Below are 27303 nucleotides of genomic sequence, written 5' to 3'. Positions count from 1 at the left end.
CATAGTTACCCAAAGTCCATAATACCCAAAGTCCATAGGGTCACTGTCTCTCTCTTTCTTTTTTTTTTTTTTTTGGGACAGAGTCTTGCCCTGTCACCAGGCTGAGTGCAGTGGTGTTATCATAGCTCACTGTAGCCTCAAACAGTCCTCCTACCTCTGCCGCCCGAGTAACTAGGACTATAGGCATGACCACCATGCCTAGTTAAGTTTTGTACTTTTTGTAAAGACAAGGTTTCCTCATTTTGCCCAGGCTGGTCTCAAACTTCTGGACTCAAGCAGTCCGCCCACCTCTGCCTCCCAAAGTGCTGGGATTACAGGTTTGAGCCACTATGCCTGGCCAGGGTTCACTCTTGGTGTTATACATTTTATGGGTTTGGACAAATGTATAATGACATCTATTGTTATAGTATCATACAGAGTATGTGCTCCACTTATTCATCCCTACCCCCCAACTCTCCAGTACCAACCTCTGGCAACCACTGATCTTTTTACTGCCTCCATCGTTTTGCATTTTCCAGAATGTCACGTAAGTTAGGATTCACTTCTGAATTTCTTCAGAAGAAAAGACCACACAGCATTCCAGAAGTGCCCATTGCCACAGAACTCACTGCTCTCCAGTCTGGCTGCTAATCAGAACACAAGATCCCCGAGTTCTTGGCAAGGAAATACTGCCAGTCCCAGGCCACCTTCTCCATTATACTCTCAGAGCTCTGTCAGCAGCAGAGCTGCACACATAAAGGAAAGTGATCCCTTGTTTCTTCCTAGATATGCAGCTGTGACCTTCTGCAGGAGTCTTTATGGCCTCTCTGAAGCACTCTTGAACCTATTCCTCAGGCTGCCACTGTGGCCAGCCAGCCCTGCCGTCCCAGCCACCTTCTGATCACCTTCCTTCCCAGCCTCATCAGGCGGAAGGGACAGGGACAGTAACTGACTTGTTTGTCTGGGGCTCTGTAGCACTTTGCTGAACCTCATTGTGTGCCTCTTTATTCTCCTATTTTTGAGAGGTTCATTGTTTAGGCCTTCAAGCATCTTTGGATTAGAGATCTAAGGAATTCAAAACCAACATATAGAAGAATGTAACCACCTACTAAATATGTGCCCCTAAAACAAGACCAAGTGACAGCACTAATGCCAACAGCCAAGACTTCAAAGTACAAACCCCAAAAGTGGTCTCATTTGGAAGCAAATCAGAATCCCAGAATCCTCAGAAAACTCCAAAGAAAATTTCTGACCTGCCTCTAAACAGTGTTCTGCATCTCCTTTCAGTATAGCGTTTGGTTTCCCTCTCTAGTGACTTCGTACTAAGGGGACTTGAGGCACGCAGTGGGTGAGAAAGCCTCTCCAGGACATACTTGTTAAGTGTAACCCTCACATTGCCCCAGCCCCTGCTTGTCGCCACTGTAAAATCCTGGGTCAAATTGTGGTTATAAAGTCGATTGCTTCCAGAGTAAACCTGCTGTCTTTGGATCTTTGTTTTATTCAGGGCTGCTCTGTCAGCTGTAGGCTTGCCTTTGATAGGCCGCAGTGGTGGTTTTCGTGTCTAACTAGGGTTTTAATGTTTGTGAGAGACTGTAGTTAATTGGATCCCCATGGTACCACAGATGACTTTAGAAGCCTCTCATGTGGGTGGAGGTAACTCTGTGAGTGCGTGTGTGTGTTTGTGTGTGTGTGTACACACGGGTCCTGAGCAAGCACCTTGAGATTTAAGTGTTCTTGTGCCCAAATCTCAGGTTTGAGGGTTTTTAATACTTGTTTTTCCAGAGTCAAAAATCTTGCCATCACCCCTAGATTCTTAACCTTTCTCTTTGCCTCCTCTTCAGTTGTGTGTGTTGTTTTGGGGGCAGTTGGAGCAGAACAGCCAGATTCATCTCAGCCTATGTCTCATCTGCAGTCACAGAGCTAGAGATTCTCTGTGAACCTCTGCCATCTTGCTGGCTGCTGCATGCCATCCAAGCCCCATTTCCTGAATCCTTTTGCAGAGTTGGAGCAGCAGCAAGGAACCCCTGCCCCCACTCTGTCATCACTGTAGTGCTCTGCTCAGTTACTGTAAGAGCTGCTGAGTCCTGCCTGTTGCCCTGTTCTGTCTTGAGAAGGGTGGCCACAGACAGTTGCTTATACATAGGCTTTGAATTGTGCAGGTGCGGGGATCAGGATCTTATCAGTTCTCCACAAAAGAGGTGGTTTCGCACTCCCACCCCCTCTTTGAACCTAAGGTGACCTATCTTAGTAGCGTGAACAAGCCTAACTAACATTCCTATGGATGGAGCAGAGAAACAGAGAGGGCAGGTGAGGGCAAATGTTATTATAAGAAAATAAGCAAGGCACAGAAAGAGCTAAGTACTTTGGAGCAAAAAAGACTAGTGTGCCTTAGGATTTGGGAACGCTGGAAAGTAGAGAAGCTAATCCACCTTTGGCCTTTGGCCTCATAGTTAAGCCTTGCCAATGAAATGTGCTCAGTCATCAAGTACCAGTATTGTTAGTCTTCTCTATGTGTGTGTCATATCTGCCTTAATTAAATTGATGCAATGAAAGTAATCTGTAAGTGGTAAAACTCTATACAATCGTCAGATGTCATTAGGTCTCTTTGACTAGACTGTAAGCACCTTGAAGTCCCGGGTTGCCCCTGATGCTTCTTTTTCCTCTCATAGGTAGTCCCTCGTACCCCTGCCCTTGCCTGGCTGGTTAAGTGACCCTTTCCAGCCAAGCTAGAGTTGGCCTCCCCTGTTATTCCTTCATAGCACTATATTCTTTTCCTTCATAACACCTGTCACAATTTATAATTTTAAGTTATTTATAACTTATGTTTTTCCATTAGGCTTTAAGTTCGTTAAAAGTGGAGACCATGTCTGCTTTGTTCATATCTACATTCTTAGCACCTATAAAATGCCTGGCACATATTAACAGTTTTTTATTAATAGTTACTGAAGGAATGGTTCCCCAGGAGGACATTAGTAAGTTTAGGCCCAGAGAATGTCCCTTCTCTCCTATATCTTACCACTGGGGAAGCTTTTGGCCTTCACCCTCAGGTTCTATGGGGCTAGCTTTCTAATGTCTCCTGAGCATTTTGCATCTTCCCATTAACTGAATTTCACTGCTGGTGACTGCATTCAAGTGAATCTCAGAGCCTCTAGGACACATCACTAGGCAAGACGTGGCAGCTGCCTTTGCTGATTTGTTTCTATTCCATTTGTCCATGGCATTGTGGGAAAAGAGACTAGAGTGAGGTAGGTAAGAGAACTTCTGACTGAGCATTTCTGTCCTTTGAATTTTGGTACAAATGCCTTGAGGGGCACCCACAGAGCGAGCATGCTTTTTCATATCTTCCTGTCCATGGTAAGTGCCCCTCTCGTAGGAGAGCTCATTAAGACCTACGTTCACCATCTACCAGCAAGAATTCCATCAGAAGTTAGTTACCTTAAACTAAGTGTGACTTTCTGACTCACATTTATGAATATACCCAATTAGATTGTAGAACTGCAACATCATACTTATTACCTTGAAATTACATCTTTGTTCTGAATGACCAAGCCTTGTGAACAATGTAAGCACCACCCAACACACATGTTCTGAAACAAGCTCCGTGTTAAGCGTGGGTTTGTAATGGGTGATATTTGGTTAGCTCTGATTAAATATGTCAATTATGAAAATTAGAAGTGGAAAAAAGTTACCTTTGTACCTGAACCGGTTACATATTGATCTTTGGCTCAATAATGGATTGTTCTCTCTCTTGTAGATCTTGGTCTTACACAAGTTTTTTCTTTTGTATTTTTGCTCTTCATGTATGGTTTCCTTACTCTTGTTCAGACCTTTCAGTTGATAGAGCTTCTCCACTGTGTGTGTTTTGGATGGTAATCTCTAAAAAGCCTTTGTGTGAGGTTTTTAAGTATTTTTCATCCAACATTGGTTTTACCCCAAGGGTCCTCTTCCCTGAAGCAGTGGCATTGGATTTGGACAGTCCTTTCCTTTCTCATCATAATGAGACGGCCCTCATCCAGAAATATGCTCATGGCCATATCTGAGATTAGGAATTTTGCTCAGGCCAGGCGCTTGCCAACTGAGCCAGGAAAATAGACAAATCCAAGAAGAATGAAAACATAGCAAAAGAGGTTGTGCAGACTATGAGACTCAAATCTTATTACTGAATTGTCCATACCTCATAAGTTTTTTTCTCTTTTGAGACGGTCTTGCTCTGTCACCCAGGCTGGAGTGCAGCGGCGCAATCTCAGCTCACTGCAAACTTTGCCTCCCAGGCTCAAGTGATCCTCCCACCTCAGCCCCCAAAGTAGCTGGGACTACAGGCACGTACCACCTCACCTGGCTAATTTTTGTATTTTTAGTAGAAGTGGGTTTTTACCATGTTGCCTAGGCTGGTCTTGAACCGCTGGCCTCAAGCAATCGGCCTGCTTTGGCCTCCAAAAATTCTGGGATTACAGATGCGAGCCACTGCGCCAGGCCATACCTCATTATTTTAAAGAATTTCTAGTCACTCCAAAAAAACTATAGAAAGAAGTAAACCTAGAACAGGGATTTCTAAAGCCAGATGAGAAATTGGAAAAGTTTAGGGAAGATGTTAGGGCTGGATATAACCAATTTTTTGGTTTTTTTTTTTAAAAAAAGGAGAATCCAAAAAGGAAATGAAAGAAAATGTTTGGCAGAAATGGTAAAACTGAGTATGACAGCGTGAGGGCAGAGCTGTGGATGGGTGCAGAACTGGGCAGAGAGGAAGGGGACTGATGTTAAATTCAGAACTCTGGCTGAGTGCAGTGGTTCACACCTATAATCCAGCTCTTTGGATGGCCAAGGTGGGAGGATCACTCGAGGCCAAGAATTCGAATCCAGCCTGGGCAACATAGGGAGACCTCATCTCTACAAAAACAATAAATAAAAATTACCCAGACATGGTGGCTCGTGCCTGTAGTCCCACCTACTTGGATACTGAGGTGGGAGGATTGCTTGAGCCCAGGAGTTTGATGCTGCAGTGCACTATGATTGCTCTGCTGTACTTTAGCCTGGGACAGAGAGTGAGATCCTGTCTCTGAAAAAATAAAAATACCTTCAGAATTCCTGCACAGGAAAACCTTTCCATATTTAGAAGGGTGATTATTTAATGCTGTAGTTTCATGGGATTGACTATTAAGATGCTGTTCACTTGTTTGTCGTGATAATCTAAAATCTTCCCCTAGGCCGGGCGTAGTGGCTCATGCCTGTAATCCTAGCACTTTGGGAAGCCGAGGCAGTTGGATCACCTGAGGTCAGGAGTTCAAGACCAGCCTGGCCAACATGGTGAAACCTCGTCTCTACTAAAAATGCAAAAAATTAGCCAGGCGTGGTGGCAGGAACCTGTAATCCCAGCTACTTGGGAGGCTGAGGCAGAATTGCTTGAACCCAGGAGGTGGAGGCTGTAGTGAGCCAGGATCGCACCATTGCACTCCAGCCTGGGCAACAAGAACAAAACTCCATCTCAAAAAAAAAATAGATAAATAAAATAAAACCTTCCCCTAAACTCAGGTTTGGAACTTCTGGAATAGGATGCCAGAAAGAACATGTGTGGCTGCAAACCTCCTTACATGTGTGTAACATGTTTAGCCCTAAGTATGTTTTGCCTGTTTGTCTGTCTACCTTTACATTTATTTTTTTATTTTTGCTAAATAGTTCCCATGCCCTAGCTACCTTTTACTCTTATGTGTAAGAATACAAATGTGAGTATTTCTGTTTTTGAGAGACAGAGATGAGTGTTACATATTCTTCAACTGGAAGCTTTACCATCCCTGGTGCCCTCCCCCCACAGTGATATATAATACATCTCATGTTGTCTATTATTAAAATCAGGATCTGGCGTGGTGGCTCACACCTGTAATCCCAGCACTTTGGGAGGCCAAGGCGGGCAGATCACGAGGTCAGGAGATGGAGACTATCCTGGCTAACACGGTGAAACCCTGTCTCTACTAAAAATACAAAAAATTAGACGAGCGTGGTGGGTGCCTTTAGTCCCAGCTACTCAGGAGGCTGAGGCAGGAGAATGGTGTGAACCCGGGAGGCAGAGCTTGCAGTGAGCTGAGATGGTGCCACTGCACTCCAGCCTGGGCAACAGAGCAAGACTCCATCTCAAAAAAAAAAAAAATCAGAGTTTTTTGTTAAGTAAACAAACTGAATGAATTATTAAGGCTAATTTAGTCCTTTCTCTCTTCACCTATATGATTTTTATGTTTGAGTAGCTAAGAGCCCTGTAATGTAAGACAAATCTTATATTTCAGTGTCAAACATACCCAATTCATGATAAGTACTTAGAGCAGTCTCTTCCTTGGCTGGACTTCAATGAATAATTAGTCCAGCTCCTCCCTACCCTGTAGGGATATTTGGAAGATAAATGAGATCATATCTCTCTTTTTTTTTTTTTTTTTCTTCGAGACAGAGTCTCTTTCACCAGGCTAGAGTGCAGTGGTGCAATCTCAGCTCACTGCAACCTCCCCCTCCCGGGTTCAAGCGATTCTGCTGCCTCAGCCTTCCAAGTAGCTGGGACTACAGGCACACACCACCATGCCTGGCTAATTTTTGTATTTTTAGTAGAGGTGGGGTTTCACCATATTGGCCGGGCTGGTCTTGAACTCCTGACCTTGTGATTGGCCTGCCTTGGCCTCCCAAAGGGCTGGGATTACAGGCATGAGCTACTGCGCCCAGCCTTTTGAGATCATATCTCTTACAGCATTGCTTACTCTTCAGAGGGAAGTCTGTAATATTGTTATTGGGTTGTTATTACTGTTCTCTTCCAAACTATACCCCACATAATGCTTGTGGCATTCACAGTCTAGCTGGGCTTCCCCTGGCAAAATTATTTCAATGCAGTGGTTCATTGATGGGTGGCACTCCTCAGGCATCACTGTGACATTTTGTGGGCAGGAATTTAGTGGTACTCTTGGCCCGTGTGTCCGTTCATCCGGGATGCTGGGATGTCTCAGACTGAAGGGCAGATGGTGGTGGTGGCTCCCCGGGGGGAGGCTTTTGGACAGGAGGTGGCTGGGTGATTACAGGAAGGCAGGTGCTGATTTACCTTTTTGCCTGTTTATTTTCTTTTGGGAGGCAGTGTTTCGATTTACTGCATTCCTTGGAGGTTTGACATATCAATTAGATGTTATCGACAGTAATAGAGGGGCAGTTGCTATAGATGTGAAGTTTTTACTGGTAGGCCATGAAGTGATACCCCAAGGGACTGTAACAGAGTGGCGTGATAAATATTGTGTTACCTGCACATGGGCAGAGGGACTGATTAATAGGGGAGGATGATTCTGTCTCGTGCACTAAAATGTTATTTATTCATTTGCTGTCAATCAAACCTTCCGTTCTAATTGGCTGAAAGGTTAAATCATCAAGATCTGCTCGTAAACCTGGTTGAGGTAGAAAGAAAAGCAGTGCTAAATCATAATCAGTGGCTTGTTTATTTACTGCATTCTTGCATCTGTATGACCTTGGAGAGCCTTTCTCTACTCTCTGGTTACAGTAGCAGCCCCAAGCCTAGACTCACATGCATGGGTGGAGGGAGCTAGAAAGGAGAATATATTTGCCAGGCCTGGTAGTGTCCCAAGAATCTCAAGAAGGCAGTGATGGTGCTTGGTGTGACATTGTCTTCGCATAATTAGACCACTGCTATTCTTTCGTCTGCATTTTTAATGTACGGCTCTTGTGTTGCACGATACTTGTAAAAGGAAGAATTATTTTCGAAAAGACAAATATATTTCCACACTAACAGTTTTATAAAGATGTCAGCGAATAAGTATAGGCATCATTAAATCACATTTTAAAGGCAGCCTTCTCATTGTCTTAAATCTGCATTATCAAATCTCATTTCTAAAATGAATCATACATTGTAAAACTTTATGAGAGCTGAGTAAAAGATCCCTGTTGGCCAGTACAAATATATATTTTCAAACCATGCAGAAAGGATTCAAGTCCTAGTGAAAACACTGATAGGGTTATACCTGTTTCTTAGAAGCTGTATTTCAAGTACAAGCTACTTTGGGGTGGGATGGAGCTTTTTTCACTGCCAAAGTGAATCAGTAGCTTATTCAAAGAAAGCCAAGAGTAAACTCCCATTGAAAGATCCTTTGTATTCAGTTTGGAGCTGTGAGAACACAGCCTGCTTTGCAGCGGGACTGGTGAACGTCAGTATTACAGACCCACGGTGCTGAGGAAGGTGGGGCCATGCCCTGAGAGGGCGCGCTCACCATCTAGGGCAGGTCCCCCAACACCATCACCCGCTGCCACGTTCTCAACCTCATGCTCCCTGTACCCACCTCCATTGCCACCAGCCCAGAGACGCAAAACACATCAGCCCAAGAGGTAGACGTGCTTTTTCATTATCTTGATAGTTAACAAATTTACTCCCATGGTTGGTTAAGTATTTTAAGCACAGAAAGCCACATCAACACATGACTCTGATATACCATATTACCATATTAAATAACATGAAATATTACTGATATACCATATTAAAAATGTATCCTCCAAAGAGGGTCTAATTATCCAGCTCTTTGGAGAGGAAAGATGGCAGAGATAGCCAAATGCCCTCCTTAGTGTTTGAAACGATTTATAATTGTATATGTATTTTAGGTCATCATGTTGCAGAAGAGTATAACGAATGTTTATTGGTGGCTTGTATGGCAAAACCAGCCAACAGTATCTGCTTTTTCATCTTTTTAGTAACTGCTGAGTTCATTTTACTGTAGGAACACACACTCATCTTGAGACCATCTGCCTTTATTTATTCTTAGTGAATAACCAAATTCTGCTATTGTGTTGTTTCATAATAGCTCAGGTAAGATGCATGACAACCCAGCATCTAGGTGATATGACGTAATAGAACAGTTTTAAGTCAGAGACTCAGAAAGTTGAAAGTGGAGAAGTGAACCTAGGTGGGTGATTCAGTAAAGAGAGAGTATTTAGTCTAAAAAAGAAAAAGTGAGGCCAGGCATGGTGGCTCACGACTGTAATCCCGGCACTTTGGGAGGCTGAGGTGGGTGGATCACGAGGTTAAGAGATTGACACCATCCTGGCCAACATGGTGAAACCCCCTCTACTAAAATACAAAAAAAAAAAAAAAAAAATTAGCCGGGCGTGGTGGCGCGCCCCTGTAGTTCCAGCTTCTCAGGAGGCTGAGGTGGGGGAATTGTTTGAACCCAGGAGATGGAGCTGGCAGTGACCCAAGCTTGTGCTACTGCACTCCAGCCTGGCAACAGAGCAAGACTCGATCTCAAAAAAAAAATGAAAGAAAGTGATAGTAATGACTTAATATTATCTGTCCCTCTCCTCATCCTCCTTCTGAAGAAATAGACTGGGCAGCACTTGGGCGTGTATTGCTCCTTGCTAGACCCTATACAAAGAGCTAGTCAGTCATCAGTAGCTGTCCGTATCACCAAACCTGGTACACAGCCTGGGCGGGCACTCCAAAAAAGTGTACTGGAGATGGTCTTTCTAAAAGTCACCCCCATAAATGGATTGTTCTTCCCACATCAGATAAAATGCCATGTAGAACTAGAAATTGTCATTAAATTTTTATGCCTGTATTTTTATATACAGTCAGTTGATCAGTTGGGATTTGAGAATAAAGAAAATTAAGTCAAGCTGACCAGCATTTCCTTTATGAAGTTGCCCCATCATAGCCTCAGTATGGCTGTCCTTCTTGTGAGCTTCTGTCCGTGCCACACACACATTCAACTTCAGGGTTTAGAAGCTAGGCAACTAACTAGTGGTAGACATTCCAGACCAGGAAAGTCAGGGCCTGGACATGGGCCACACCTACTGGAATGGCACAGAATATTTGGGAAGGGATCTAAAGTAGAAATGAGTGAAAGTCAGGATAAGAAATCCCAGGGGGCATCTGGCAGGTCCAGGGGGTTGGGTTGTTCGGGACAACAGGTAAATAGCACAGCGTAGAATCTGGCACTTAGGGAGTGTTCCAGGCAAGTGGTAGCAGGTTCAGAAAACAGACTGCAGCACAAAGAGGGTTGGAAAGGTTACAACAGGAACTTAGGCCTTTCAGAAGTTCAGAGGATTGGGTAGAAGAGGAATTAGGGCCAAAGTTGTCCGCAATCTGCTTTAGTACAAAGCTAAGAATGGTTTTTACGTTTTTAAAGAGTTGGAAAAAAATAAAAAAGAATGTGTGACAGAGATGTGTGTGGCCTAAAATATTTACTATCTGGCTCTTTATAGAAAACATTTGTTGCCCCTGGGGGTAGGCATAGACTTGAATATAGAATAATTACTGGAACCAGAGGTATGACATACTGGTGAATTATCAGGAAACAGTGAGAGCCAGTTCCTAGGACCCAACTACACAACCAGAACGGGATCCAGAACAAGGCTCACGTGACTGCTGAGCTAGTTCCCATATTCCTCCTTCCTAAGGAGTAGATTGAAGGCAGAGCCCAGGGTAGACTTAGCATGTAAGGGAGGGTCAGTTGGTCCTGCAACAGGTAGGACATCCCTCAGGGACACTGGAGCAGCAGCAGGGTAAGGCCTTACCTTCATGGGGATAGTTTACAGCGGACTCTGCCAGCCTCTGCCTCGTTTGACTTGTGCAGCTCCCTGCAGCATAGGCTTTTCCAGGTGTGACAGCAGAGACTCAAGTGATCAAGTGATTTGCCCAAGGCCATGCAGCCAGTGAAGGGCAAAACCTGGGCCCATGTGTTGGCTGTCTCTCTCAGTTAAAAAAAAAAAAAAAAAAAAGAAGAAGAAAATAATAATGTTTAAAAAACCAAACTGGGCCCAAACCCAGATGTTGTGATTCCTAGTCTGTTAGACATTCTGTTCCATCACAGCCCTTCTCCCATCCTAGTAATCCTGGATTCACAAACCTCTCCGCCTGACCAGGATACCTGTGGAATACTTTTGAGAGCTGCATTTGGAACCTTCTTGCCCATGGTATTATCTCCATGTCAGTCCCTCATCCTCACTGTCACTAAAATGATCTTCCTAAGTCTTCCTTACTTTCTTATTCTTAAAGCCTCCCTTGATTTTTCCAGTTTGCCGCCTTCTACCTGATGGGGCATAGGCTTGACCACTTTGTTGGAGAATGGGGATTCTTTTTTTTTTTTTTTTTTTTGAGATGGAGTCTCGCTCTGTCACCCAGGCTGGAGTACAGTGGCACTATCTCGGCTCACTGCAACCTCTGCCTCCTGGGTTCAAGTGATTCTCCTGCCTCAGCCTCCCTAGTAGCTGGGACTACAGGCACCCGCCACCATGCCTGGCTATTTTTTTTTTTTTTTTTTTTGTATTCTTAGTAGAGAAAGAGTTTCACCATGTTGGCCAGGATGGTCTTGATCTCCTGACCTCATGATCCACCCACCTTGGCCTCCCAAAGTGCTGGGATTACAGGCATGAGCTACTGCACCTGGCCCAGAACAGGGGTTCTTAAAGTGTGGCTCCCAGGCCATCAGCATCACCTGGGAACGTATTAGAAATGCAACTTCTCAGGCCCCACCTCTCCCACCTACTGAATCTGAAACCCCAAGAGTGGACCAGCAGTCTGTGTTTAGCATCCCCCACAGGCGATGCTGAACTTCATGTTTGAGAACCTCTGGAATAGCGCATCAGAATGTGCATCAGAATCACTTATGGATGCACACCCCTCCCCCACCGATGGGAAGCCCTGGACTAGGTAGAGCATCACTGGGGTTGTCCAGAAGGTGGTTGCTATATTCGTCCTTGACTATGAAGGTGTTAGTGACAGCTGCAACACAGCTCATTGTATAGTGATTCTGTTATGAGGACCAGTGAGAATTTCACTACCATGACAAATCCTTCAGATGCTTTTACTAGCTGCCAACCACTCCTGGTCCACAGGGAAATAATAGAGTTTAGGAGATGGGACATAAACCTGCCATTATACATGCAGAAAATCTACTTCTCCAGGGACTCAGACTTGGGAATTCTAACATCTAAGATCTTCAGAGGGAACCTGTGTTTCCCAAATGCTTCCATTTCTGCAGAAGGCTTGATAGACTTGCTTGGCCACCATAGTCCTAGCCAAGGACTCTGAGGAGTGCTCCACAGATCCTGTACCAATCTGCTGTCCACAGGTCTGTCTGCTAATTAGGGCATTTTGACCCAAAGTTGGGAGTCGTGGTTTTTCTTTCTCATGAAGGTTATAAAATTGAAGATAAGAAAATGAAAATCATAAAAACAAAGATGGATACCCAAGGGTAGAGCCATCACTCAGAGTAGAGGCCCAATCGTGTGCTCTGAGTCAACAAACTGTACAATGTCAGAGTTGCATTCTTAACTGAGTGTGTTTCGCCTTTGTGATGTTTTGTTACATCCAGAAGAACTGGCCCCAAAAGAATACTTGTCATATCTAATTACAGAACAGAGCCGTGCTTCTTCACAACAAGTGAAAGGTGAAAATAGAGATATCCTCCTCAAAGCCTGAAAATTGATATTGAGGGCCTTCCCCCTGGGGCAGTATTTAGGCAAGGGATGGAATGGAACAGTGGAATGATTAGTGGCAGTGGTGTGGGGGGCGCAGGTGGGGAGGGATTGGTCTGATTTTTTTTTTTTTTTTTTTTTTTTTTTGGTGACTCTCTAAAGGCTCCTCAGTATGGAGTTTCAGATCTAGAGTTCTGCTGACTTGATGGGAAAAAAACAGCTGAATGATAAAACAGCTGAAATTTCATCTGTCTTTACATCTCCTGCCCCACACCCCTCCAGGGCTGCCCAGCAGGACACCAGTGTGATTCTGATGGCAGCCGAGCCATCACAAAGTGGGGAGATGAGTAAATCATCTGATAACTTTAGGAAAATCTACTTTATGCTTTCACACACTCCGTTGAACTTTTCAAAAATACCGACTAAACTTGCCAGCTGTGATTACCAACAGCTTTATTTGACAATCCTTGACAGAAAGCCAATGGGCATGTGCGACGTCATCCAGTGCTAACAGGGCCTTCATTAGCAGCTCTTGAGGGGATGAGTGCTCTCCTGGCCTGGGAAGAGTGATTCCTGTCCCCTGGTGCTGTTCACTCGCGCGTGGGTAAACTATTTGCTTAGCAAGCCCGGAGGCTGACATTGAAGCTTGCCTGTTCGTCTCCATCACTCTAAGGGCTTTTTATGTTCAGATCTGCAGGAACACAAATAATATTCTTTCTAAGCTGCTCCAAAATACAAGTGATAGAAAATATCATGGAAAAGGTGAATTGCCAGACAGTAAGCCCTCATGACCGAGAGCTTATTCATAAAATGATGACAAATTTATTGCACACATTCACTGCTGGCTTTCTGAGATTAATAGCTGATCCATCTGATTTTAAAGCCTGACAATAGAATCAGAAAGAGTTACTGGTCAGTTTTTTCACCCATCCCCTTCACCCAGCAACCTTCCTCCTCAAGAAATAATACAGAAAAATCAACTGACGTAGCTTCAGCAAGTGCCTTATGTTATTTTATTGCGAGAGATTTCCATGTGCCAAGGATAACTTTTAACCTTGTTGAATGCAGTTTGACTTCTTGGCATCTGCCTTCAACTCTGCAAAACCCTCAGGGCAGGGGACTGGTACGGTGAATAGCTAGGGGTAGACTGAAACAGTCTGAAAGGAAGCCATATTTTCTTGTGTCTTATGGCTGCTTGTTTACTATGAAGTAGTAAAGAAGTCATTGCTTGATATCTTAGCCCTGACGGCATGAACAAAATTCAAAGCAGGTGTAAAGAAATACATGGCATCAAACCTTGGGCACACAGGAAGCCCAGGCTGGCAAAATATGGGTTGGGAATCTCTGGGGTTGCTGGTTTGAGGGGAATTAGGATTCCTCACAAAGAGCATGCGACCTCCCTTGCAGCCTCCTTCTCCCTGTTTTCACTCTTCTGGCCAATTAAAGTGACCTGCAGACTCTCCCTGGCCTGCCACACCTTTGGCCTCTCTCAGTGCCCAGCTGATCCCCCTACCTGTCTCGGCATCTGGTTTTTGTGTCAGATGATTTAAATTATTTAACTTAATGTATGTACTTAACATACGCCCTTGTCACCTGTCCTGTCTCATTGTCCACCTTCTTTGTGAGCTCAAAGGGAGCCAGCGGGCTAGGTCAGTCCTTGCTACACTCTGGCACTGGCATAATGCCACATGGCAGCCTGGCTGAGGGCGCTGAGATGTGTAGGAAAAAGCAGGGTTGCAGAGAAAGCCCATCCTTGCCTGCATCTAGGCCAGTGTATGGCAGGAATCTGAGGGAGGGGCCAGAGAGTGACTTGGAACCAGCCAGTGGGGAGCGAGGGGCCTTGGAGAGAACATGCACCTTTTATAAGCCTGAGAGAAGTCTAGGCCAACACAGACAGACCCGGAAAGTCATCAACACCAGAGAGTGCTAGTGGTGACTTTTTTAAAATCAAGAAAATGTTTGAAAAGAGGGAGAAATTATTATTATTATTATTTATTTTTTTTTTTTTTTGAGATGGAGTCTCGCTCTGTCACCCAGGCTGGAGTGCAGTGGCGCAATCTCAGCTCACTGCAAGCTCCGCCTCCTGGGTTCATGCCATTTTCCTGCCTCAGCCTCCAGCTCAGTCCCAGCCTGTAGCTGGGACTACAGGCACCTGCCACCACGCCCGGCTAATTTTTTTTGTATTTTTAGTAGAGATGGGGTTTCACCATGTTAGCCAGGAGGGTCTCGATCTCCTCACCTCGTGATCCGCCCGCCTCAGCCTCCCAAAGTGCTGGGATTACAAGCGTGAGCCACCACGCCTGGCCATGATTTTTTGATTTTTTTTAATTCAACTTTTTTATTGACAGAAACTGTCCCAGAAGAAAGATTGTTACATGCCACATACTGCCTCACATTGGCTTGCAGATCATTCATTGTCTTGAATACAGTGCTTTGTGTTGAATGTGACAGTTAATGCAGATCCCGGAAAGGGCCTTTATGGGGCCTGCCTCGAAGACTTGTCACCTTTTTATTACAGAACTCATATTCAGAGATTCCAGTGTTTTAGCTCTAGGCTAATCTTGGGCTGCTCCGTGCTAAGGGCAATAGTTTTCATCATAAGAAAACTGTTTTGTTTTTTTTTTTACTCCAGAGATTTTTTTAAGCTCTCCCCAGTGCTCCCAACTTCTTGTCTGTTCAGCTGCAAATATCAGGCCCTTAATGGCTGGAGAGGGAGAGTCTATTTTTAAAGTTTTTACTGAATATCTCCCCAGTGTCAGGTGCTGAACGAATTTGGCATGTCATCAGATCTAAAATACTCACAGGGGTTTAGTGTAATTTTTAGGTATGAAATTGATCAGTTTTGATTCTGAGACCGTCTGGTGATCCTTCTGGATCACTCGCTTGCTTAGCTGTGTGTGAGATCATAGGTCAGGGCTGGGCTTTGTTTTGCATGGGTGTGACATTAATTTCCACAAAAGCAGCCTTAAAAAAAAAAAAAAACACCTGAAATTCAGGGGCCAGTTAGTCCTCATTGTATTCTAAATCCCTTTGGTATTTAAAACATTAGGAAATGAAATTGCCAAATTCTTAACATTTGAAAATTGGCTCCTGCCCATGCCTAGTCCTCACATTTCCAGGGTGCTTCTGGGAGGGAATGCACTGCTGGGGGAGAAGGGGGTGGTATTGGACAGCCACACGGAGCCAGGAGGAGGAGTCCATCTCCTTGGAGGTAGCAGCCTTTTCAGAGCTCACCTGCCCTCCTCACAGGCTGAAAGGAGCTGCTGACGTCATTAAATCAATAACTTTGTTTAGCATTGTGTCTCCTGGGGGCAGGGAATCCTCTGGGGAACAGCAGACTGAATTTTCTCCCTCCCCTCACCAGCCTCCAGAGATGCCTGCTGGCAGGGGGTGTGGCCGAGCAGCTGGCTCTGCCATTGCCATTTAGTGGAGACCTACACCCTGGTTTTTGTTATTTTTCAGGCAAATTTCAGCAAAATTCCCAAGCCTCTAAGCTAGGTACTAAGAGGTCAAAAGTAGGAACAAGCTTCTGAGCAACAGGGAGCAAATCAAAGTTTGTGAAGCCAGTGCAGGGTCATGCCCCATAGTCCTGTGTCACCCCCTCTCAACCCTCCTGTCCCCCAGCGCAGGCTGGCCCAGAGTAGCCCAGCTTGCTCTGTATAGGAATTTCACAGGCATGAAACCACAGCCCCAGACAGGCCCATCAGCACAGACCAGTGTTGCCCAGTGTTGCGTCCACCTCACTGTACCCAGCAGCCATCGCTGAGGATCGGGAGTGATTAGCCCAGAGCTTGTGCCATGGACGGAGAGCCCCTCTTCAGAAAGAGTTCCAGGCTTTAACGTTCTCCTGGCCACCAAGGGAGGGCCATTCCTGTGCCCCTCTTTAACATCACCAAGGACAGGACCCCACAGCCTCTCCCGGGACCACGTTAAGTGGTTTCTATAATAATTTTTCTGGTGGGTCAACAGGTTACTACACAGTTGCCAGAATCAGCAAATTGCTGATTTCCCTTCCCTGCATAACCCAGCCATGGGTCGGTCACACGGGAAGGGTCAATTGGTGGACTCAACACAGTGGTGGCAGAATGTTGGTCTAGACAGTCTGCCTGGCACCTGAAATCTGGTCTGAGTGTTTATTTCCAAGAACAGCTAGGAATTTTGGCCTCAAGCAAGTGACAGCAAGAGTTTGTTAACTACACAAATATAGCCCCATATTCCTGTTCAACATCAGACAAGGTTGAGCCAGAGTGATTTTTTTTTTTAAGACAGAATCTTGCTCTCTTTCCCAGGCTGGAGGGCAGTGGCTTAATCTCAGCTCACTGCAACCTCCACCTCCTGGGTTCAAGCGAGTCTCATGCCTCCGCCTCCCGAGTAGCTAGGATTATGTGCATGCACCACCACACCCCCCTAATTTTTGTATTTTTTAGTAGAGATGGGCTTTCGCCATGTTGGCCAGGCTGGTCTTGAACTCCTGGCTTCAAGTGACCCACCTACCTAGGCCTCCCACAGTGCTGGGATTATAGGTGTGAGCCACTGCACGTGGCCCAGAGTGAATATTTTTTTTTTTTTTTGAGACGGAGTCTCACTCTTTCGCCCAGGCTGGAGTGCAGTGGTGCTATCTCGGCTCACTGCAAGCTCCACCTCCCGGGTTCACGCCATTCTCCTGCCTCAGCCTCCCGAGTAGCTGGGACTACAGGCGCCCACCACCATTCCCGGCTAATTTTTTGTATTTTAGTAGAGACGGGGTTTCACCGTGTTAGCCAGGATGGTCTCGATCTCCTGATGGTCTCGTGATCCACCCGCCTCGGCCTCCCGAAGTGCTGGGATTACAAGCATGAGCCACCGCGCCTGGCCTTATTAACCCATTTCTTATTCCTTATTTGTTCAGAATCTTCTCAGAGACTTGAACTTTACAACATAAAAATCTTTGTACCTAAAGAGCTCAGCTACAATGGCCAGCTTCTCTAGGAAAACCAACAAAGGCTCTGATACCTTTTGCCCAGAATGGGGAGGGGAGGGGAGCTGTTAGGCCGAGGAACTCAGATGTGTGTGACCCACTTGGTGTTCAGGAGGGACTGGGACGCCTGGTAATGTGTAGCAGTGTGTTCAAGACACACTCTCCCTGAAGAGTCCCAGTTTCTCTCTCATACCTGATGGTCTCTTGGAGAAGGCGGATAATAGACAAGAGTAAAGGTCATTAATTATAAGATCCAAGTGTGACAGAAACCCTATTGGAAAGAACACATCTCTTCAAAAGACTTACTAGACATGTAGAACTGTTTCAACAGAGTTTAAATTTGGGAGCGAAACCATTAAACCTTGTAAGAAAGAAATGCCAGACAAAGAGGGTGCTTCATAGACACTAATTTGATTGACTAGGCGTCTCCTGTTTCTGTACTACACAAAAGCTCTTGCCCAGATGCAGACACACACACACACACACACACACACACACACATACACACGCACTCTCCCACCACCACTTGTGTACAAACATGAATACAGAGACAGGAAGAAACATGATTTTGCTTTTTTTCTGGATGATACTCAAAACCGTTGCGTTTCTAGCACAGCTGCTGCTGCAGGAGAGAGAAAAGCACTTGGCTCCAGAGTCTGTTTATGTGTTTGAGCCGAGAAAGCGATTTTTGTTGCAAGAAGCTCTAAGTGAGACAGAGTCAGAGAATAAGTGAGAGAGAGATAATTATCTAAATTATGTTCGTGGTATTATCGAAGACGAATATAGTTAAAATGTAATTAAATATGACAGGCTAGCAGGATGTAAGCCAAGCTTTGGAATGCTAATCATCAATTACTGCATCCCCTTAGGGGAATCAAGGAGGCTGTATGGCAGAGTGGGAGCAAGGTTGGGGCTGGGGTACTGAGTGAGATGTCGAGCATTAAAACACCCCCCTCCCCTGTCTCCCCATGTAGTCATTCAAACCACCATGGATGTCCCTGGGACACATCCCTTTCTGTAGCTGCCACAGCGTTAGAATATGAGGAGCTGGTGGGAGGGTCCTGCCCCTCTCTTTGAGAGGCAACCCCTCTAAAAGGGAAAATTATGCTATGAGCACAGAAGGCAAAACTCGAGATTGGCTTATGTTAGAGCAGTAGATGCAAGTGCATTTACCAGACAGAAGGCTGAAGTTCCTCCTCTGCCAGAAAGCATCAAATGCTCACCTACCTAGATCAAGGAATCCCAGGAGGGAAGTCAGGCAGGGAGGTGGAAGTGGACTGTAGTCGGGACAGAAGATGCCACATGTCCATGCTAGCACGCTGCTCCTAACACTCAATTCCCAACCTGAGCAAGGGGCCCACCTTGGCCACATATTGAAATCACCTGAGGAATTTAAAAAGGACTCAAGCAGGGCCCACCCCCCCCCCCCCCGCCCCCCAGAGGTTTTGAGCGTTAATTGGTGTGGGCTGTGGTCTGGGAGTTTGAAAGTTTAGCTCCACGGGTGTTCTGATGTGCAGCCAAGGTTAAGACCCACTGGTCCAGTGTAACCAGACTTCTGCTAACCACAGCCAAGGGAAAGGCAGGCAGCAGGAAATGAGGACTGTAGTTAGTTCTTATGTCCTTCCACAAACCTCAGCTGTACTTGTCTCGAGGCCAAGAAGGAAACAGTATAAGGATTTACTTTTCTTAATCCTGAAACATAATTTTTATGTCAGTTCTGGTGCTAAATCCCCAAAGAATTTTGAACCCGATGAGATTGCTGTACAAGAGTCCATTTTAACACCGAGCTCTATCTAAGGCTGGGGTAGAAACCTGGCCACCTCCTTGGACCAGATGGGTGATGTGAGGGAACAAAGCAGGCCAGGGCAGGCACAGAGAGTAAGAGAGACCACCAAAAGCTCTCCTCATCTCCAGCTGTTGTCAGGCAGGGAAGAGGACTCATGCATGCCAAATCTTCTGGTTTTCAAGAGAAGGGAGGCATCTGTGTTTTGCTGTGAAATCTCCCAATGTTTAAGTGGCAGCTAACTCAACCTTTAAAAAAATACTCAGTCAACCAGCAAAGTATGTCTGTGAGGCTCCCATGTGCGACTTTTGATCTTAGTGAGCCTTTGGCTGGTCAGTGTGTGGCCAAAACAATCACTAATTCTCGTAGCTCCTAACACGGTTTTCTGCTGCCTCAGGTCTGCAGTCAGGTTAGACCAACTTGGCCCCATTTTTCCTAAGCCTGACACATAGAGGGTCTCAATAAATAGTTGTTGAATGAACAAACAGGGTGAATGGAGCGAACCCAGAATTCCCTGTAAGTCTGGGTAGTGAGACAGCTGTAAAATCCAGTTAAGCATCCTGCAGAACAAAAGAACATACTCCTGGGGTGCCAGATTAGACAGAGGCCTACACACTGAGTCTTCACTTTAGACTGGTATCAGAGATCTGGGGCCAAGGAAGCTCTTCAGAAGGGAATAAACAGGATCCGGGCTGATTTTGATTCTCTGCCACCTAGGAGACCCTCTCTAGCTCTGCCTTTGGGGACCTAGCGGGGACAGACATGCAGGCCCAGCTTAAGGGCTGTTAAAACACAGTAATTCCCACCTCACCCAGTGTTCTGGAAAATGCTCTCTCTCATATCCCCAGTCCATAGATCATCTGTAGATATGATTAAAGAGATGAATGTGGTCCTTGGCCCATCACTACAACGCGCCAGACAATAAGAGTAGCATGCTTGGAGGGACGGCGGGCAGCTGTGGGGTCAGCACAAGAGGCTCACTCATAAAGAACTGTCAGAGGGATCTTCAGGCAAGTCTCGATGCTCACTCAAGGACTTTAATACCCGTCACGTCTCAGTGCCACGCAACTTGGAGAGGGCACCGCAGTCACTGCTGTAAGCTCAGTTGACAGGGGACAGCTTTTATTATTTCTTCCCTTTTCGAGAATCTGTTGCAAAGGTTCATGCCTGCCTTCCAGCCCTGCTCCCAAAGGCTGTAAATACATATGCTTCCCATGTACCTTTTCCACTCCTTGTCACCACAGGCTCTGCTCCCTTTCTTAGGCTCTGCTTTAATTGTAATTAAAAATATTATCAAAGTTATACATGGACAGTTTTGAGAGTGAAGTAAAACCACAAAACTTTTAACAAAAAGCAGCAGTCCTCTGCTTCATCTTTCCCTACCCCAAGTCCCATTCTCAGAAAGCAACTGCTTTTCTTTTTCCTCTTTTAAAAAGTAATTTTGAAAAAAACTATATATTCCAAAAAATATATTTAATGTTATTTAAAAATCTAAAACTGTAGACTGAAATGTTTCCCTCCTACCTTTTCCTTCAGAGATAGTTTATGCATAAACAAGTGTATATATTCTCCCCATTTACTTTTTTTTTTCCTCCAAGGTCTCAGTGTAATTTTATTTTATTTTTAATGTTTGTTTGTTTGTTTTTGAGACAGAGCTCGCTCTGTCGCCCAGGCTGGAATGCAGCAGTGCAGTCATGGCTCACTGCAGCCTTGATCCCCCAGGCTCAGGTGATCCTCCCACCTCAGCCTTCCAAGTAGCTGAGACTACAGGCATGTGCCACCACACCTACCTAATTTTTTACTTTTTGTAGAGACAGGGTCTCACTATATGCCCCAGGCTGATCTCTTGAACTCCTGGGCTCCAGCAATCCTCCTGCCTTGGTCTCCCAAAGTGCTGGGATTACAGGCATGAACGGCCGCACCCAGCTTCAGTGTAATTTTAGAACTCATATCAACTCTGGATTCAGCGAATACATGCCATTACATCATTGACCCCATTTTCTTTTAACACAGATTTTTCTGTACCTTGGAGATCTCTTGCGTTTCCTGCCTCTCCCCATCCCCCATCCCCCAGCTCATAGTCCTTCATTATAAGGATAGGGATCTACCATAATTTACTTAACCAGTCCCCAGTGATGAGCATTTAGGTCGCTCTCTTGCTGTTCAAATGATGCTGCAGTACAATCCCTATTCTTCTTCTTCCCTATGCTGCGAACACATCATAAGTTAAAGTAGTATAAGGGAATTGCTAGCTCTAGGGGTATGTGCATTTAACATTTTGCTAGTTGAGGGTATGTCAACTTGTACTGCCTCTGGCAATATGTCAGAATGCCTGTGTCACCCTACCTTGTCCAATATAACACATGGTCAGACTTTTAGATTTTGAGGCAAACATATTCATCTCTTTTAGACTTTTTTTTTTTTTTGGTCTGTATCTTCATATTCTAAACTATATGCTTATTCTGCTATTTCCTAATTACATTACTGGAATTATCTATTGTGTTCCTACTTTGAAAGATAAGGATTTTGTTTCATTGCCCTCCCCCCTTGCAAGTACACACATGCACCAGTCTGCTTCATCCTCCTGTTTCGTTAAATCACAGTTTTTCTTTGTATCAGATTTCTTGTTGGCATTAGGATGACTATGTACTATTGTTCAGAGCCAAGCCATGTAGTGTACTACGATCACCTTTTTTTTTTTTTATCATTTGTTTCCCTAGAGTTAAAAAGTGGCCAGGTGCAGTGTCTCATGCCTGTAATCCCAGCACTTTGGGAGGCTGAGGCAGGTGGATCACGAGGTCAGGAGTTTAAGACCAGCCTGGCCAAGATGGTGAAACCCCATCTCTACCAAAAATACAAAAATTAGCTGGGCATGGTGGCAGGCGCCTGTAATCCCAGCTACTTGGGAGGCTGAGGCAGAGAATTTCTTGAACCCGGGAGGTGGGTTCAAGCCTCCCAAGCTGGGAGGCGAGGTTGCAGTGAGCCAAAATCGTGCCACTGTACTCTAGCGTGGCAACAGAGCAAGACTCCGTCTCCAAAAAAAAAAAAAAAAAAAATTGCTTAGTTTTCTGTATACCTATCATTCATTAATTTTCTGTGTACTATCGCTGATTCTTCCCCCACAACACAATTTGTGTTGTCAGAGCAACACAAATTCTCATAACCTGGTTACACATCTGGTCAATTAGTTTCTCTTTCTCCTTTGAGATGTTCCCATGAGCTGCCCACCTTCCCTCTGCAGTCTGGACTAGTTGTCCTGTGGGCCTGTTTTACGGCTCTCATCCTGGGATCTCCCATCCCATTATCTTAGGAATTCCTCTTGCCTGTATTCCATTTCACATTCTCTGTTTTGTGGATCCCATAACTTTCTTTCTTTCTTTTTTTTTTTTTTTGAGACAGAATCCTGCTCTGTCACTCAGGCTGGAGTGCAGTGGCACAGTGTTGGCTCACTGCAACCTCCGCCTCTTAGGTTCAAGCAATTCTCATGCCTCAGCCTCCTGAGTAGCTTGGAGTACAGGTGTGCACCACCATGCCTGGCTAATCTTCGTATTTTTAGTAGAGAAGGGGTTTTGCCATATTGACCAGGCTGGTCTGGAACTCCTGGCCTCAAGCGATAGTATCCCATAACTTTCTTTATCTTAAGTTGGTCCTTTGTTTTGGTGGAACACATTTTCTGGTAGTTTCTTGTGAATGCATTGGAGGTGAAGTTTTTATTTTATTATTTTTATTTTTCTTTGCATAAATACAAAGAGAGGATGAAGGTGAATTTTTTTTATGCCTGAATGAAAATTTCTTTATTCTGTTCTCATACTTCATTTACTTTGTCTGGGAATGGTCACTGATTTTTCCCTCAGCATTTGGAAGGAAGTGACCTATTATCTTCTCACCCCCAATGTTGCTTTTGAAAAATTTATGTGAACCTGATTCCCAGGTCTTTGTGATGACCTGCTTTTTCCCCCTCCAGAACTTTTAAGATCTTCTAAAGTTTTGGCCGGGCGCGGTGGCTCACGCTTGTAATCCCAGCACTTTGGGAGGCCGAGGCGGGCGGATCACGAGGTCAGGAGATCGAGACCACGGTGAAACCCCGTCTCTACTAAAAATACAAAAAAAAAATTAGCCGGGCGTGGTGGCGGGCGCCTGTAGTCCCAGCTACTCAGAGAGGCTGAGGCAGGAGAATGGCGTGAACCCGGGAGGCGGAGCTTGCAGTGAGCCGAGATTGCGCCACTGCACTCCAACCTGGGCGACAGAGCGAGACTCTGTCTCAAAAAAAAAAAAAAAAAAAAAAAGATCTTCTAAAGTTTCTTAATAATATACTTTGGTGTGGATCTTTTCTCATTTCTTGTAATGGTACTTAGTGGGATCTTTAACCTGGAAACTTTTGTCCTTCATATATGGGAAAATTTGTTGTGTGACTTTGGCACTTTCCTATCTCATATTTTCTCCGGAACATCAGATTTCTTACTGGAACATCTAATTAGATAGTGGAACTCCTCGTTTGATTCTTTTGTTCTCTTATGCTTTCTCTTCTATTTTTTATCTTTGTCATTTGATTTGACATTCTGGGAAATTTCCTCAACTTAACTTTGTAACCCATTCGTTGAATTATTTATGTCGCTCATAGTTTTAATTTACAAGAGTGCATTCTTGTTCACTAAATGTTCTTTTTTCATATCATTTTATTTATTCCTATTCGTTTTTTTTATACAACAAGTATTTTATTATTATTATTATTATTATTATTATACTTTAAGTTTTAGGGTACATGGGCACAATGTTGCAGGTTTGTTACATATGTATGCATGTGCCATGTTGGTGTGCTGCGCCCATTAACTTGTCATTTAGCATTAGGTATACCTCCTAATGCTATCCTTCCCCCCGTCCCCCCACCCCACAACAGTCCCGGAGTGTGATGTTCCCCTTCCTATGTCCATGTGTTCTCATTGTTCAATTCCCACCTATGAGTGAGAGCATGCGGTGTTTGGTTTTTTGTCCTTGCGATAGTTTACTGAGAATGATGTTTTCCAGTTTCATCCATGTCCCTACAAAGGACATGAACTCATTATTTTTTATGGCTGCATAGTATTCCATGGTGTATATGTGCCACATTTTCTTAATCCGGTCTATCGTTGTTGGACATTTGGGTTGGTTCCAACTCTTTGCTATTGTGAATAGTGCCGCAATAAACATACCTCTGCATGTGTCTTTATAGCAGCATGATTTATAGTCCTTTGGGTATATACCCAGTAATGGGATGGCTGGGTCAAATGGTATTTCTAGTTCTAGATCCCTGAGGAATCGCCACACTGACTTCCACAATGGTTGAACTAGTTTACAGTCCCCACCAACAGTGTAAAAGTGTTCCTATTTCTCCACATCCTCTCCAGCACCTGTTGTTTCCTGGCTTTTTAATGATGGCCATTCTAACTGGTGTGAGATGGTATCTCACTGTGGTTTTGATTTGCATTTCTCTGATGGCCAGTGATGATGAGCATTTCTTCATGTGTTTTTTGGCTGCATAAATGTCTTCTTTTGAGAAGTGTCTGTTCATGTCCTTCGCCCACTTTTTGATGGGGTTGTTTGTTTTTTTCTTGTAAATTTGTTTGAGTTCATTGTAGATTCTGGATATTAGCCCTTTGTCAGATGAGTAGGTTGCAAAAATTTTCTCCCATTCCGTAGGTTACCTGTTCACTCTGATGGTAGTTTCTTTTGCTGTGCAGAAGCTCTTTAGTTTAATTAGATCCCATTTGTCAATTTTGGCTTTTGTTGCCATTGCTTTTGGTGTTTTAGGCATGAAGTCCTTGCCCTTGACTATGTCCTGAATGGTATTGCCTAGGTTTTCTTGTAGGGTTTTAATGGTTTTAGGTCTAACATTTAAGTCTTTAATCCATCTTGAATTAATTTTTGTGTAAGGTGTAAGGAAGGGATCCAGTTTCAGCTTTCTACATATGGCTAGCCAGTTTTCCCAGCACCCTTTATTAAATAGGGAATCCTTTCCCCATTTCTTGTTTTTGTCAGGTTTGTCAAAGATCAGATAGTTGTAGATATGCGGCATTATTTCTGAGGGCTATGTTCTATTCCATTGATCTATGTCTCTGTTTTGGTACCAGTACCATGCTGTTTTGGTTACCGTAGCCTTATAGTATAGTTTGAAGTCAGGTAACGTGATGCCTCCAGCTTTGTTCTTTTGGCTTAGTATTGAATTGGCAATGCAGGCTCTTTTTTGGTTCCATATGAACTTTAAAGTAGTTTTTTCCAATTCTGTGAAGAAAGTCATTGGTAGCTTGATGGGGATGGCATTGAATCTATAAATTACCTTGGGCAGTATGGCCATTTTCACGATATTGATTCTTCCAACCCATGAGCATGGAATGTTCTTCCATTTGTTTGTATCCTCTTTTATTTCATTAAGCAGTGGTTTGTACTTCTCCTTGAAGAGGTCCTTCACATCCCTTGTAAGTTGGATTCCTAGGTATTTTATTCTCTTTGAAGCAATTGTGAATGGGAGTTCACTCATGATTTGGCTCTCTGTTTGTCTGTGATTGGTGTACAAGAATGCTTGCGATTTTTGTACATTGATTTTGTATCCTGAGACTTTGCTGAAGTTGCTAATCAGCTTAAGGAGATTTGGGGCAGAGACGATGGGGTTTTCTAGATACACAATCATGTCATCTGCAAACAGGGACAATTTGACTTCCTCTTTTCCTAATTGAGTACCCTTTATTTCCTTCTCCTGTCTGATTGCTCTGGCCAGAACTTCCAGCACTATGTTGAATAGGAGTGGTGAGAGAGGGCATCCCTGTCTTGTGCCAGTTTTCAAAGGGAATGCTTCCAGTTTTTGCCCATTCAGTATGATATTGGCTGTGGGTTTGTCATAGATAGCTCTTATTATTTTGAGATACGTCCCATCAATACCTAATTTATTGAGAGTTTTTAGCATGAAGGGTTGTTGAATTTTGTCAAAGGCCTTTTCTGCATCTATTGAGATAATCATGTGGTTTTTGTCTTTGGTTCTGTTTATATGCTGGATCACATTTATTGATTTGCGTATGTTGAACCAGCCTTGCATCCCAGGGATGAAGCCTACTTGATCATGGTGTATAAGCTTTTTGATGTGCTGCTGGATTCGGTTTGCCAGTATTTTATTGAGGATTTTTGCATCAATGTTCATCAAGGATATTGGTCTGAAATTCTCTTTTTTGGTTGTGTCTCTGCCCGGCTTTGGTATCAGGATGATGCTGGCCCCATAAAGTGAGTTAGGGAGGATTCCCTCTTTTTCTATTGATGGGAATAGTTTCAGAAGGAGTGGTACCAGTTCCTCCTTGTACCTCTGGTAGAATTCGGCTGTGAATCCATCTGGTCCTGGACTCTTTTTGGTTGGTAAGCTATTGATTATTGCCACAATTTCAGAGCCTGTTATTGGTCTATTCAGAGATTCAACTTCTTCCTGGTTTAGTCTTGGGAGGGTGTATGTGTCAAGGAATTTATCCATTTCTTCTAGATTTTCTAGTTTATTTGCGTAGAGGTGTTTGTAGTATTCTCTGATGGTAGTTTGTATTTCTGTGGGATTGGTGGTGATATCCCCTTTTTCATTTTTTATTGCATCTATTTGATTCTTCTCTCTTTTCTTCTTTATTAGTCTTGCTAGCGGTCTATCAATTTTGTTGATCTTTTCAAAAAACCAACTCCTGGATTCATTAATTTTTTGAAGGGTTTTTTGTGTCTCTATTTCCTTCAGTTCTGCTCTGATTTTAGTTATTTCTTGCCTTCTGCTAGGTTTTGAATGTGTTTGCTCTTGCTTTTCTAGTTCTTTTAATTGTGATGTTAGGGTGTCAATTTTGGATCTTTCCTGCTTTCTCTTGTGGGCATTTAGTGCTATAAATTTCCCTCTACACACTGCTTTGAATGTGTCCCAGAGATTCTGGTATGTTGTGTCTTTGTTCTCATTGGTTTCAAAGAACATCTTTATTTCTGCCTTCATTTCATTATGTACCCAATAGTCATTCAGGAGCAGATTGTTCAGTTTCCATGTAGTTGAGCAGTTTTGAGTGAGTTTCTTAATCCTGAGTTCTAGTTTGATTGCACTATGGTCTGAGAGACAGTTTGTTATAATTTCTGTTCTTTTACATTTGCTGAGGAGAGCTTTACT

General features: G+C 44.1%; 1 protein-coding gene and 1 non-coding gene across 15 annotated transcripts in view; one reads left to right on the top strand and one right to left on the bottom strand.

The window, feature by feature from the left end:
• BTBD9 (BTB domain containing 9) overlaps nt 1–27303 on the top strand; it is a 507047-nt gene that overhangs the window by 421832 nt on the left and 57912 nt on the right. The gene's annotated exons all lie outside the window — the stretch shown is intronic.
• LOC129473869 (small nucleolar RNA SNORD45) lies at nt 21080–21151 on the bottom strand. Its single transcript, XR_008654397.1, has one exon. It is a non-coding gene; the product is annotated as a small nucleolar RNA SNORD45 (small nucleolar RNA).

This window comes from Symphalangus syndactylus, chromosome 23 (genome assembly GCF_028878055.3).
Source record: "Symphalangus syndactylus isolate Jambi chromosome 23, NHGRI_mSymSyn1-v2.1_pri, whole genome shotgun sequence".
Lineage (NCBI taxonomy): Eukaryota > Metazoa > Chordata > Mammalia > Primates > Hylobatidae > Symphalangus > Symphalangus syndactylus.
Note: the sequence above shows the minus strand (reverse complement) of the source record. Positions and strands in the feature narration are given on the sequence as shown.